The sequence below is a fragment of the Suricata suricatta genome, chromosome 4, assembly GCF_006229205.1.
Source record: "Suricata suricatta isolate VVHF042 chromosome 4, meerkat_22Aug2017_6uvM2_HiC, whole genome shotgun sequence".
NCBI lineage: Eukaryota > Metazoa > Chordata > Mammalia > Carnivora > Herpestidae > Suricata > Suricata suricatta.
The window spans coordinates 77,920,005-77,934,761 of NC_043703.1; the positions used below are offsets into that span (position 1 = coordinate 77,920,005).

At 37.5% G+C, this 14,757-nt stretch overlaps 1 protein-coding gene across 1 annotated transcript in view; it reads right to left on the reverse strand.

Moving 5' to 3' along the window:
* The window catches only part of MPHOSPH8 (M-phase phosphoprotein 8), a 53,035-nt gene that overhangs the window by 34,522 nt on the left and 3,756 nt on the right, over nt 1–14,757 (reverse strand). The window lies entirely within an intron of this gene.

Consider the following 14,757-nt stretch of genomic DNA (forward strand, 5'->3'; position numbering starts at 1 on the left):
AAGAATAAACAAATGAGACTATAGCAAACTAAAAAGCTTCTATACTACAAAAACAGAAAAGCAACTTGCTGAATTGGAAAATATTTGCAAATCACATGTCTGATAAAGAATTAATATCCAAAACATATAAAGCACTCATACAACTCAAACAAAAAATCTCCAAACAATCTGATTAAAAATAGGGCAGATCTTTCCAAAGAAGACATACAGATGGCTAAGGGGGGAGACATACAGATGGCCAACAAACACAAGAAAAAATGCTCAACATCAATCATCGTAAGGGAAATGCAAATCAAAAACACAATGAGATCTCACCTCCTACCTGTCAGTATTAAAACAACAACAACAACAACAAGAACTAACAGGTGAACTAAAAGGTATCAGCAAGGATGAAAAACCAGGAAAACCCCTGCGCGACATCACTGAGAACACAAACTGGTTTAGTGCTGTGCAAAGACAATATAAAGGGTCCTCGAAAACTCAAAACAACACAAACTACCACATGATCTAGCAATTCCATCTCTGGGTATTTATCTGAAGAAAACAAAACCACTAACTTAAAAAGATAAATGTACCCCACGTTCACAGCAGCATCACTTTAATAGCCAAAAAGTGGAAATAGCCCATGTGTCCTCAAAAGACGAATGAAGAAAATGTGGTGTGTGTGTGTGTGTGTGTGTGTGTGTGTGTGTGCGCATGCACGCATGTGTGCGCGCACACAATGGAATATTAATCGGCCATAAAAAAAGAATGGAATCTTGCCACTGGCAACATATCTGGACCTCAGGGGCATTATACTAAATAAAGTAAGTCAGACAAAGACAAATACTGCATGATCTCACTTATGTATGGAAGGTAACAAAACAAAACGAAAACCCAAACTCACAGATAAAGAGAACAGACTGGAGGTTGCCAGAGTCAGGGGTTAAGAGTAGAAAATATAGAGGCGCCTGGTGGCGCAGTGGGTTAAATGTCCAACTTCGGCTCAGGTCATGATCTCACGAGCCGTGGGTTCGAGTCCCATGTCGGGCTCTGTGCTGACAGCTCGGAGCCCAGAGCCTGCTTCGAATTCTGTGTCTCCCTCTCTCTTTGCCCCTCCCCAACTCACATTGTTCCTCTCTCTCTCTCTCTCAAAAATAAACATTAAACATTTTTTTTTAAATACTGTTAAAACACACTGACAGAAAAAAACATTTCTAGAAAACATGTTCCAATTTACAATTCCACAAGATAAAAGAGCTCATCACTATCTCGGGGCCTGTCTCCTGTTTTAGTTTGATTATCCTGTGAGCTGAGAATGGTTTTACATTTTTAAATGGTTGAAAACAAATCAAAAGAAAACTACATTGGAATTAAGTGCTTTACAATCTATCGTGCACAGCCCAAATCCTGGCATTTATTAGCTCATTTAATGTGCTAAATTAGCTAATTTACCGTGAAGTACCATTACTCATTTTATAGAGAAGGAAAGTGAAGCTTCTAGAAAAAGTAACTAGTAAAATGACACAGCTAAAGAGTAGTTCAGCTGAAATTAAAACCCAACAGCACTTAACCAGCTTTTGCATATGTAAAGTTATCCAACACAGTGAGGACAGTATGTGTAAGTGCCCAAAGGTGAATGCAGCTAATACATCCCACGAGAGAAGATCACGGTCTTTGAGAGAAGGAAGGATTTTTAGGAGAATGAGGTCATGTCTTCACCATGAACATTAACTTTAAAACCTAATTTTGCCTCCCAACCAACAAAGTATAATATTCACTATATGGCAATTTACCAAAGTCTGCTGACTTCAGCTCTATGACCATTTACAGAATTATTAAGCCATTCAATTTTCCTTTCAAAAATTACCTGCAATGTGCCCACTTCCACCACTGCTATTCACAACTGTGCCGTGAGTTCTAGCCAGAGCAATTAGATAATAAAATGTAAAAGGCATTTACATTAGGAAGGAAGAAATACAACTATATTCACTCTATATATAAACTCCCAAAGAATCACAAGAAAATGACTAGATCAAATGAATTCAGTTTGAAGAGTACAAGAATAACACACAACAATCAGTTGTGTTTCTATACACATGTAATGCAGTCCAAAAAGGGAATTGTTTTTCCTTTCAATTTTTATTTTAATTCCAGTTAGTAAATATAGTGTTACACTAGTTGCAGGTGTACAATATAGTAGTTTAACACTTCCATAACACCCTGTGTTCATTATGACAAAGGCATTCCTTAATGCCCCTCACCTATTTAACCCATCCCCCCACCTACCACCCCTTCTAGTACCCTTCAGTTTGTTCTCTATAATTGTCTGTTTCTTGATTTGTCTCAGTCTCTTTCTTCTTGCCCTTTGTTTGCTTTGTTTCTTAAATTCCATGTGAATGAAATCATATGGTATCTGACTCGGACATATTTCACTTAGCATTATACTCTCCAGCTCTACCTATGTCATTGCAAGTGACAAGATTTCATTCTTCTCCGTGGCTGAATAAGATGCCATTGTGTGTGTGTGTGTGTGTGTATCACACCTTTATCCATTCATTAGTTGATGGACACCTGGGCTGCTTCCATATCTTGGCTATCATATATAATGCTGCTATAAACCCAGGAGTGCATGTATCCCTTTGAATTAGTGTTCTAGTACTATTTGGATAAACACCCTGTAGTATGCTAGATCAAAAGGTAGTTCTATTTTTAACTTTTCAAGGAATCTTCATACTGTTTCCCCCTGTGGTTGCACTAGTTTACATTTCCAATAAAAATGCAAGAGGGTTCCTTTTTCTCTACATCCTCACCAACACCTGTTGTTTCTTACTGATTTTAGCCATTCTGACAGGTGTAAGGTGATATCTCATTGTGGTCTGGATTTTCATTTCCCTGGTGATAAGTGATGATGGGCATCTTTTTATATATCTGTGGACAACTGTATATCTTCTTTGCAAAAACATCTGTTCGTGTCTTTTGCTCATTTCTTAAACTGGATTGTTTTTTGGGTGTTGGGTTTTATAAGTTCTTTATATATTTTGGATACTAAACCTTTATTAGATATGTCATTTGCAAATATCTTCTCCTATTCTGTAGGTTACCTTTTAGTTTTGTTGACTGTTCCTTCACTGTGCAGAAGCTTTTTATTTTGAGGTAGTCCCAATAGTTTTTTGCTTTTGTTTCCCTTGTCTTAGCGGACATATCTAAAAAAAAGTTGCTATGGCAGATGTCAGAGACATTACTACCTGTGCTTTCTTCTAGGATTTTTATGGTTTCAGGTCTCACATTCAGGACTTTAATTCATTTTGAATTTTTTCACCCCTGTATGTTGTAAGAAAGTGTTCCAGTTTTCCTTTTTTTTCCCCTTCCATTTTTCCATTTGTTGAAGAGACTGTCCTTTTATCAATGGATATTCTTTCCTGCTTTGTCAAAGATTAACTGACCATATAATTGTGGATTTACTTCTGGTCTTCTACTGTGTTCCACTGATCTATATCTCTATTTCTGTCCCAGCACCATACTGTTTTGATTACTACAGCTATGTAATATAACTTGAAGTCCAGAATTGTGAGGCCTTTACCGTTGCTTCCTGCCCCCCAAGATTCCTCTGGTTATTTGGGGTCTTCTGTGGTTCAATACAACCTTTAGGATTATCTGTCCCAGGTTCCATAAAAAATGCTATTGGTGTTCTGACAGAGATTACATTAAGCTTGTAGATTGCTTTGGGTAGTACAGACATTTTAACAGTATTTATTCTTCCAATCCATGAGGAGGAATGTCTTTCTACTTATTTGTGTCATCTTCAATTTCCTCCATCAGAGTTTTATAGTTTCCAGAGTACAGGTCTTTCACCTCTTTGGTTAGGTTATTCCTAGGAATCTTATTATTTTTGGTACAACTGTAAATGTGATCGTTTTCTTAATTTCTCCTTCTGCCACTTCACTACTGGTGTATAGAAATGCAACAGATTTCTGTACATTGATTTTGTATCCTGTGACTTTATTAAATTCATTTATCAGTTCTAGCAGTTTTTTGTGGAGTCTTTGGGGTTTTCTGTATAGAATATCATGTCATCTGCCAATAGTAAAAATTTTACTACTTCCTTACCAATTTGGATAGCTTTCATTTCTTTTTACTGTCTGACAGCTGTGGCTAGGACTTCCAGCATTATGTTGAATATAAGTGGTGAGAGTGGGGAAAAGCTCAGTTTTTCCCCATTAAGAATAATGTTATCTGTGGGCTTTCCATAGAGTCTTTATCATACTGAAGTATGTTCCCTCTAAGACTACTTTGTTAAGGGTTTTTATCATGAATGGATGGTATACTTTGTCAAATGCTTTTTCTACATCTATTGAAATGATCCTATGGGTTCTTTTCTTTTTTTTTTTTTAAGTTTGAGAGAGTATGCACACACGTGCAAGTTGTGGAAGGGGAGAGAGAGACGTAGACAGAGGGAGGGAGGGAGGGAGAGAGAGGATGAGAGAGAAAGGGAGGGAGGGAAAGAGGGGGAGGGAGGGAGAGGGGGAGAGAGAGAGAGAGAGAGAGAGAGAGAGAGAGAGAGAGAGAGAGAAAGCAAGAGAGAAAACCTCAAGCAAGCTCCATGCTGTCTGCAGAGATTCCAATGTGAGGCTTCATCCCGTAAACCTCAGCTGAAATCAAGAGTTGGATGCTCAACCGACTAAGCCACCCAGGTGCCCCATCATCCTTTCTCTTACTGACGTGATGTACCATGTTGGTTGACTTGCAAATACTGAACCACCCTGGCAAGCCAGGAATAAATCCTACTTGACCATGGTGAATGATTTTTTAAATGTATTGTTAGATCTGGTTTCCTAGTATTTCGTTGAGGATTTTTGTATCTGTGTTCATCAGGGATATAGGCCTGTAGTTCTCTTTAAGTGGTGTCTTTGTCTGGTTTGGGGATCAGAGTTAATGCTGGCCTCATAGAATGAATTTCCTTTTTAATTTCTTGGAATAGTTTGAGAATAGGTATTAACTCCTCTATAAATGTTTGGTAGAATTTGCCTATGAAGCCATCAGGTCCTGGACGTTTGTTTGTTAGGAGATTTTTGAATAGTTAACTCAATTTCTTTCCTGGCTATTAGCCTGTTCAAATTTCTATTTGTTTTAGTGATTTATATGTTTCTAGAAATTTATCCATTTCTTCTAGGTTGTCCAATTTGTTGGCACACAGTTTTTCATAATAATCTCCTATGATTATTTGTATTTCTATGGTGTTAGTTGTTACTTTTCTGCTTTCATTTGTGACTTTTGAGTCCTCTGTTTTTTCTTGATGTCTCTGGCTAGAAGTTTATCAGTTTTATTTTTTCCAAAGAACCACCTCCTGGTTTTATTGATCTGTTCTTTTGGGTTTTATTTTTTAGCTTCTGTATCATTTATTTCTGCTCTAATCTTTATCATTTCTTTCCTTCTTTTTTTTTCTTTTCCTTTTTCCTTTCTTCCTTCCTTTTTCTTCTTGTTATTCTTCTTTTAGCTCCTTTAGATGTAAAGTTAAATTGTTTAGTTGAGATTTTTCTTGCTTCTTGATGTAGGCCTGTATTGCTATAAACTTCCCTCTTAGGACTACTTTTACAGCAACCCAAAGGTTTTGGACTGTTATGTTTCAATTTTCATTTGTTTCCATGTATTTTTTAATTTCTTTTTTGATTTCCTTGTTCACCTATTCATTGTTTAGTAGTATGCTATTTAACCTCCATATATTCATAGTCTTTCTAGATTTTTTCTTCTGGTTGACTTCTAGTTTCATAGTGTTGTGGTCAGAAAGATAAATGATATAACTTTGATCTTGAATTTGTTGAGGCTGGTTTTGTGAGCTAATGTGATCTATTCTGGAGAATGTTCTGTGTGAACTTGAAAAGAATGTGTATTCTGCTCTTTTAGGATGGAATATTCTGAACTTATCTGTTAAATCCATTTGATCCAGTGTGTCAAACAAAGCCACTGTTTCTTTGTTGATTTTCTGTTTAGATGATCTACTAACGTATGTGGAATGTTAAAGTCCCCTACCATTACTGCACTGTTATTGATTAGTTCCTTTATTTTTGTTACTGTTGTATGTATGGGTGCTCCCATGCTGGGTGCATAAATATTTACAATTGTATCTTCTTGTTGAATTGTCCCATTATTATATAGTGTCTTTCTTTGTTTCTTGTTACAGACTTTGTTTCAAAGTCTATTTTTTTCAAGGTAAGTTTTATTACTCTAGCTCTCTTTTGACATCCATTTGCATGACAGATGTTTCCCCATTTCCTACTTCCAATCTGCAGATGTCTTTAGGTCTGAAACAAGTCTCCTGTAGGCAAGTATAGATGACCGTTGGTCTTTTATCTATTCTGTCACTCCAGGTCTTTTGATTGGAGTGTTTGGTCTATTTATATTCAAAGTAATTATTGGTAAATATCTATTTGTTGCCATTTTATTACTTATTTTGTAGTTGTATCTGAAGATTTTTTCTGATCTTTTGTTTCATGTTTTGCTGATTTTCTTTACAGATATATTTAGATTTATTTCTCTTTATCCTTTGTAGTGGTTTTTGATATGGTTACCACTAGGTCTGTATATAATCTCTTTTAAATATAGCAGTCTATATTGATAGTCATTTAAGTCTGAACTCATTTTCTCTAGTCTACTCCCCACATTTTAGGTAAGTATTATATCTTATATCCTTTCTTTTGTGTGAATTCCCTGACTGTTTTCTACAGAAATATTCATTTTTACTATATTTCATACCTCTATCCTGTCACTTTTGGTCTATCCTTTCAAAGAGTCTTCTTTAATAGTTCTTTTAGGACTGGTTTAGTGATCACAAACTTTATTGATTGGCTGATTGACTGACTGTCTAGGAAACTCTCCTTCTATTCTGAATGATAGCCTTGCTGGATAGAGTATTCTTGGCTGCAGATTTTTCCCGCTTAGCACACTGAATAGATCATGCCACTCCTTAGTAGCCTGCCAAGTTTCTGCTGAAAAATATGCCACTAGTCTCATGAGCTCTCCTTTGTAAGTTACTGACTTCGGTTTTGCTGCTTTTAAGATTTTTTTCTTTATCACTGTATTTTGCAAATTTAATTACAGTATGTCTTGGCATGGATCTGCTTTGTTGATTTTGATGGAAATTCTCTGTGCCTCCTGGATTTGGATATTAGTTTCTTTACCCAGATTAGGGAGGCTTTTCAGTTATTATTTCATTAAATGAATTTTATGCCCCCTTTTCTCTCTTCTTTTTCTAGAACTCCTATAACCCAAATATTGATTGATGGAGTGTCAATGAGTTCCTTAAGCCATTCTTTTTTAAATTTAATTTTTATTATTTTTTAGGGAGAGATTGTAAACAGAAAAATAGCAGCGGGAGAGAGAGAATCCATGCTCAGCACAGAGCCTGATGTGGGGCTTGATACCACGATCCTGGGATCATGCTCTGAGCCAAAATCAAGAGTCAGATGCTTAACTAAGTGAGCCACCCAGGGACCTCCCTAGGTCCACTCTTGTTTTGTATAATTCTTTTTCTGTCTTTTGTTCAACTTGGTTACTTTCCATTATGGTCTTCTAAGTCACTAATTCGTTTCTCTGCTTCTTCCATACTGCTATTTATTCCATCAAGTGTGTTTCTCATTTTGTTCATTTAAGCCCTTTATCTCTGCTATGTTATTCCTTATCTCTGTGTTAAGGGTATCACTCATGTCTTTTGCTCTTTTCTCAAGTCTAGTGAGTATCCTTATGATCACTGCTTTAAATTCTCTATCAGGCATGTTATATATGTTTTGCTTAGATCTCTCGCCATAGCCTTGTCTTGTTCTTTCATTTGGGAAAAATCTGTGTCCTCATTTTGTCTGCCTCTCTGTTTCTGTTAAGAAAGTCAGCTATGCCTTCTACTCTTGAAAGTAGTAACTTTCTGAAGAGGATGTCCTTGTGTGCCCTGTAGTGCAGTGCCCCTCTTCACCAGAGCATATCCTGTACTGCTCATACCTTGCTGTTGTAGCTCAGTCACATTTCTTTTCAGTGCAACTGTTTGCACGGACTCTTGGCCTGCTGCGGGCTCTGTTAGTGGGACCCAGGCAAGACAGTTCTGAGAGGGCATGCCCATCGGGGAGCTTGGGAGCAGGATGGTGTTGTAAGTAAAATTTGGGTTGGGCCACTAGTCCAATGCTGGATTCCTTGACATCCTGTGGCTGCTGGGAGCTGTGTGTGGAGGTGGCAGGGGGTACAAGGTCGGCATGGCACATGACAGCTGGGTATGGCTGGGCCTGGTGTACAAGAGTGAGAGGGAGCATGTGGCTGGGTGCAGTGCACTGGGTATCTGGGTGAGTGTTCGTGGCTTTAACAAAATTCACCCTGAGTCCAGGACCAAGGCTAGCAGGACTGGAGTGGGCGAGTCCTCAGGAGAAATCATGGGCATGGTGTATTGCTAGCACATTAGGTTGCAAGTGTTTGTGCAGCTCTGCTTCCTATACGTGGCTCTGAATTTATGCTGGTGGGAGTGGGGAGGAAAATAGCACCTGCCAGCTCCTTTGTTTTCAAAGAAGTCCCCCAACATGGTCCCCAATCAACATGAACAGATGTGTCTCCTGTGCGCCCCCAGTGTTGTATACATGCTGTTTTTACCTTGCCTCTCCACAAGAGCTGCTGTCTCTTTAAGGGTAGCGACCCAGCATCACTCACCCCACTGGCCAGGGCAGCACCCAGTCAGCTGGCTTCCAAAGCTCCAGGTTCTAAGCCCCACAGTTTTTATAAGCTCACAGAATTCAGCTCCTTGGTTTCAAAGCTCCTCTGGTTTTTAACATAGGGATTAGTTTTCCCTGTGAGAGGTCCCTGGGGTGAGGGTCCATTTCTCTGCCCTATTCATGCAATGTAGCTCCCTCTCTCCTACAGGCAGCCTCTCTGCCTTTCTGATATTCCTAGCCTTTCAGATGCAGCTTCTTCTCTATATTTAGTTGTGGAATTTGTTCTGCCAGTCTTCAGATTGCTCTCCAGTTTACTAACTTGGATGTAGATGTTTCTAGTTGTAAATATGGGATGGGGTGAGCTCCGGGTCCTCCTACTCCATCATCTTCCCACCTAAAAGAATAAAATACTTAGGAATATATTTAACCTAAAAGACTTGCAAACTTACTACAAAGCTGCAGTGATCAAAACAGTACAGGACTGGCATAAGGACACAGAAAATCCAAAAATGAACCCATACATCTACGGCCTATTGATTTTTGATAAGGGTATCAAGCACAATCAAAATGGACAAAACTTCTGCTGAACAACTCAATTTCTACAAAACAAGAAGCTGGGCCATACCTCACACTGTATACAAAAATTAACTCAAAGGGGCGCCTGGGTGGCTCAGTTGGTTAAGCCTCCAACCTTCGCTCAGGTCAGATCTCACATTCGTGGGTTCGAGCCCCGCGTCGGGCTCTGTGCTGACAGCTAGCTCAGAGCCTGGAGCCAGCTTCCAGTTCTGTGTCTCCTTCTCTCTCTGCCCCTCCCCCTCTCGTGCTCTGTCTCTCTCTGTATCAAAAATAAATAAAACATTTAAAAAATTAAAAAAAAATTAACTCAAAATGAATAAAAGACCTAAATTTAAGAGATGAAACCATAAAATTCTTAGAAGAAAACACAGGGGTAAATCTTCAGGACCTTGGATTTGACACTGCATTCTTGAATACAACTCCAAAAACCAAAACCAAAATAGGTGAGAGGAGTTCATGAAAATTAAAATCTTTTGTGCATCAAAGGACATTATCAACATAGTGACAGGCAACCCATAGAACTGAAGATGCTTACAGATTGCATCTAATAAGGGATTTATATTCACAATATGTAAACAATTCCTATAATTCAAAAACAAGACAAACAGAAAAAATTAAAAAACAAAACAAAAAAATAAGACAAATAACCCACTTAACAATGGGCAAAGGACTTGACCAAACATTTTCCCAAACAAGATACGCAAATGGCCAAAAGCATATAAAAAGATGCTCAACACCATTAGTCCTTAGGGAAACGCAAATCAGATCCATGAGACACTATCTCACACCAGTTACCAAATGGCTATATCAAAACAAACAAAAACATGGAAAACAAATGTGTGTGAGAATGGGGAGAAATTAGAACCTTCTTACATTAGTGGTGGGAATGTAAAATGTTATAGCTGCTGTGGAAAACAGTTGCCAACTCTTCAAAAGAATTTCCTTATGACCCAATAACTCCAGTCCTGGGTATATGACCAAAAGAACCGAAAACAAGAATTCAAGTATTCGTTCAACGATGTCCAGTAGTGTACTGTTCACAACAGCCAAAAAATGAAAATAGCCCAAATGTCCTTCAACAGATAAATGGATAAACAAAACATGGTATACACACAATGAAATATTATTCAGTCTTAAAAGCAAAGGAAATTCTGACACATTCTATAAGATGGATGAACCCTTGAAATCCATAAACCTTGGTCAGTGAAATAAGCCAGAAACAGAAGGACAAATATGATTCCACTTACATTAAGTACCTGAATAAGTAGATTCACTGAGACAGAAAGAATGGTGGATACCAGAGGTTCAGGGGAGGGGAATTATTGTTTAATAGGGGCAGTTTCAATTTGGAAAGATAAAAAAGTTCTAGAGATAGATGGTGGTGATGGCTGCATATCTACACAAATGTACTTAATGTACTTAATGACTCTTCTGTCTCTATGAATTTACCCTTAAAAATGTTAAGATGGCAAATTTTAAGGTACATATACAAAGAAACATGTAAAACTACAATAAACAAGATTTTAAAATTACCTATTATGTCTTTTGCCCATTTTCTCACTCATTTGTAAGAATTTCTCTTTTCAATATTTTATGGCTATCAAATCATTACCATACACAGGGGTGCCTGAGGGGGCTCAGTCGGTTAAGTGTCTGACTCTTGATTTCAGCTCAGGGCATGATCTCACAGTTCGTGAATTGGAGCACTGTCTGTGCTTTTCACTGTCAGCAGAGAGCCTGCTTCAGATCCTTTGTCTCCTCTTCCTGCCGCTCCCCTGCTTGTGCTCAACCTCTCAAAAATAAGTAAAGATTTTAAAAAATCTTTATCACATATATTCCAAATTTTTACTTCTCCAGATTTCTGGTTTATCTTTTCTGCTCAATACCCAATTTCACTGAGAAGCAGGTATAGATGAAATAATTTTCCACTTGACCTGCAGAGCACCATTCTAGCTTACACTTAACACCTGCCAGATTTTATTCATACAACCACCAAGGCAATAATCTTTCCAAACCGAAGGCCAAGTGCTGTTCCCTCTCCTTTTTTATCCTTCAACATGCCTACACTGCCTTTCAATCATTCTTCCCCCAGGAGAAAGACCAACACCATCTTGGACTGGAAACAAGTAGGAATGGAAATTAAGAAATAATGGGAAAAGAGAAGACTCAGGTTCTTAACTTTAATTTATTTTATTTTTATTTATGTCTTTTATTTTGAGAGAGACAGAGGGTGAGTAGGGGAGGGGCAGAGGGAGAGGGAGACACAGAATCAGAAGCAGGCTCCAGGCTCTGAGCTGTCAGCACAGAGCCCAACGCGGGGCTTGAACCCACAAACCGTGAGATCATGACCTGAGCCGAAGTCAGACGCTTAACCAACTGAGCCACCCAGGCGCCCCGGTTCTTAACTTTTAAAGATAAACCTCATAGTCTTAAAATAATAACTAAGTCTAAATTGATAGTTTTATGGGTCAGCTACATAATAGGACAAAGGGACAGTGTTTGTATCAGCTGAAAGTGTATGCACATTCTTTTTAGCAAAATAGCATGCAAAAAGAAAATTACCATTATACACCACTTTGTAAGAGCTTCTATGAAGGTGTAGTTAAAACTGAAGATAAAAAAAGGTGAGGCAGCATGGTTGGGTTTTTTGTTTTTTTTTTTTTGTTTTTTTTTTTTTTGCTTTTTATTTTACTTTTGAGAGACAGAGAGAGACAGCTGGAGCAGGGGAGGGTCAGAGAGAGAGGGAGACACAGAATCCGAAACAGGCTCCAGGCTCTGAGCTAGCTGTCAGCACAGAGCCCGACGCGGGGCTCGAACCCACGAACCGTGAGATCTGACCTGAGCCGAAGTCGGATGCTTAACCGACTGAGCCACCCAGGCGCCCCAGCATGGTTGTTTAAGAACTGTATGACAGATGGGGGAAAAAATCTTAGTCAATAGTATGCAATACTGCCTTAAAAAAAAGCACGTGGCTTAGTCTTGGTAGAAACACAACAATGGCGCATTGAAACAAACAATCCTTATTTGTGTTCCACATTTTTTAAGTGGGCTCCACACCAAGCGTGGGACTTGAACTTAGAACCCTGAGATCAAGAATCGCATGCTATACTGACTGAGCCAGCTAGGTACCCCTGGGCCCCATTATTTTTATGTATGCATAAAAACAGTAGTATCTGCTATTCAATGTAGCTTTAAAAAAACCCATATTTACCTTCAAATGGGAGGTATAAGTAAAGGAAAAAGACAAAATCAGTATTAACAACTGGGGGATATGCATGAAGGTGTATGTGAGATTGCATGTAAGAATTACAACTTTTCTGATTAAAAAAGGCAGTAAGAAACTAGTAGACATTGAACACAATTATAAATTTAGTGCTAATTATCATTTAAGTTCAATCTGGTCAATGAAGAGTATCAACAACCATTCTCAAGTATTAAGTAGCACATCTCAATTCTAGCTCCAGATTTAATTTGTTGATAACTGTTATTGGTCTTTATTTCAGCAGTTTCACTTCATTCATTCATTGAACAAATATTTATTGAAAGTCACTCTATGTCAGGACCTTTGAGTCTTATTAGAGATACAACAGTATATAAAACATATTAAATACATGAATTATACATTCTTTTGCAGAAATCCTGCAGATCCAAATATTGCCCAGGGCTTTGCCATATATTAATAAATTTCATGATAAACATATATTAATAAATTTCATGATAAACTTATCTTCAAAATGCCAGAAACAGTCTATTTTCTTGGTAGCCAAGTTTTCTTTCTGCTTAATCAGTGAACCAGACCAAAAGGCAGAAGACAGTCCTCCTAGCCACCAAAATTACATATATTAGGTAGTTAATTAAAATTTTTGTTAGAAAAACTCAAGGCCAATGGGTCCAAGCATATTATAAACATGAAATGTTTAAAAAAAAAACCACACAACTGTAATTAGGCATTTCAATGGACTCCAAATGTGATATTAATAAAAGTAAAAATATCTAGTCCGTTTTAGCGTTCCTTTAAAGCCAACAAGGTACATGTCATAAAAAATTACAGTTACAATAATCAATAATATTAGGAGTATGAAATTGAGAACAGCTCATGCATGTAAATTATTCTCAAATTAGTTTCCCATATTTCTAGCTTCAACTAAATAAGTAATGGCTGCCTTGCTTGTTGGCAACAATATTATATATAGATCTTATATAACCAAGTGAATCAAGCAAATATTCAATGACAAACAATATATAAATATATGTCAGTTAAGGGGCACCTGGGTGGCTCAGTCAAGAATATATGTCAGTTAAAATTCTTTTAAAGCACATGAAATATTAGGAATACTCTCAAACATTTAGAAATTAAGCAATATAGTTATATGTAAATTATGGATACTGGAAAATATTTTTACCTGAAACAAAATATAGTACAAACATAATTTACAAGGTGTAGGTAAACTAAGATTATAGGATAATTTATAGTACTAAAGGCATAAACTCTGAAAAAAAAGAAAGGCTGAACAACAGCTCTATTTCCACCACAAGATGTTAAAGAGAAGCCCTGGGGGGACTCAAGTCGGGTAAGCACCTGAGTCATGGTTTGGGCTCAGATCACAATCTGACAGTTTGTGGGGCTCCGCACTGACAGCATGGAGCCTGCTTGGGACTCTCTCTCTCTCCCCACTCCTCCCCTGCTCAGTCTCTTTCTCAAAATAAATAAAAGAGAAAGATTATGTGATCACTTTGACAGATGCAGAATAAAAGTTTTAATAAAATTCAACATCCATTCATAAAAGTATTTAGCAACTAGATATAAAAGGACAAATATACATAAATTAAAAGTATTTTCTATATATGAGCAACAAACACAATGGAATTTCTTAAAAGACAATTTATTATTGCATCAAAAATATTAGGTACACCTAAAAATATATGTAATAAAAGACGTTTAAGACCTCACTCAACACAGAAAGCTATAAAACATTACTGGAAGAAATTACACTGATACTAAATTTATCCACAGATTCAATGCAAATTCCAATAAAAATCCTGTTTTTATGTGCGTAAGGAAATTGACAAGTTGATTCTAAAATTTACAAGGCATTGTTAAAGAAAAATAAGAAAGATCTGCTCAATAAAACATGAGCCCCATATTACACTCTGCACAAAATCAATTCTAAGTGAAGTGTTAAATATAAAATCTGAAAGGGAAAACAAGAGTATCTAGAAAAAAAAATTATAGGGGGGCCTGGGTGGGTCAGTCGGTTGAGCGTCCGACTTTGGCTCAGGTCATGATCTCACGGTTCGTGGGTTCGGGCCCTGCATCAGGTTCTGTGCTGACAGCTAGTTCAGAGCCTGGAGCCTGTCTTCAGATTCTTTGTCTCCCTCTTTCTCTGACCCTCCTCTGCTCACACTGTCTCTCTCTCTCTCTCTCTCAAAAATAAATAAAACATTTTTTAAAACTTTAGAAAAAAAATTATACAGAATATCTAGAGCAGAGAAAGATTTCTCAAACCAAACATAAAAA